We start from the raw sequence: 893 nt of genomic DNA, 5'->3' as shown, positions 1-893 counted from the left end.
AGGCAGGATGCCTGTAAGGGTCATATCTTATACTTTGTTTCAGGTTCCCGCAGGGAAAGCAGGCCCACTGTAGTAATTGTCTGACAATCTACCTTCCGTAGCCTTTTTACCTATTTTCTTATTTTCCTATTCCAATACTTACATTTCTTGGAATCATCTCTTTATTAAACGACTTGTACTCAAATCCTTGTTTGAGCACCTGCTTCTAGGGGAACCCAAACAAGACAATCAAGGGCATGGCATAGAGTAAGCATTTGGCAAATGTTACATTCTATTCTATGATTACTACTTCTAAACTATTTACATTAATAATTCATAGTATGCTTTTCACGTGATTCACCTTCCATACATCGAAAGAAGACAAGCCTGGAAGTATAGTAAATCCTGTATAGAAAATGGAGAAAAGTAAAGGCTTACAATTCTAATTATCTAATGATGACACTGCTGTCAATGAAGCTGCCAAAACTACTGTCAGGGAAAATGGAATGTCCCTTTTGTTACATGAAGAAAAGAAAGGCCCAGGGTACATAGTACATACCAAACAAGTTAGTTCTCATAAATATTTCCAGTAGTTCCCAGCTTCTTGCCATTTGTGTATTCTACATTTGAAGCCAAAAATACTAATTCATCCATTGAATATCTGCTCTGGAATGTCATCTCTCATACTGGTTTCTCCTACAACACCATGTATTTGTTATACACCATGTAATGACTAGCATGACTAGACTGTTCTTCATTCATAACTATATTCAATCGAGCAAAAGGTAATTGATAATTCTTATAGTGAATTACAATGATATGTAAATATTATGATTTACTAACTTCTTTTATATCCATTCTCCCATTACAGCCTTTCAACTGTGCTGTGAAGCAGTATAGGTGTGTATTAGCAG

This window comes from Pan paniscus, chromosome 3, assembly GCF_029289425.2.
Source record: "Pan paniscus chromosome 3, NHGRI_mPanPan1-v2.0_pri, whole genome shotgun sequence".
Taxonomy (NCBI): Eukaryota; Metazoa; Chordata; class Mammalia; order Primates; family Hominidae; genus Pan; species Pan paniscus.
The sequence above is the reverse complement of the archived record's forward strand: the minus strand, read 5'-3'. Positions refer to the sequence as shown.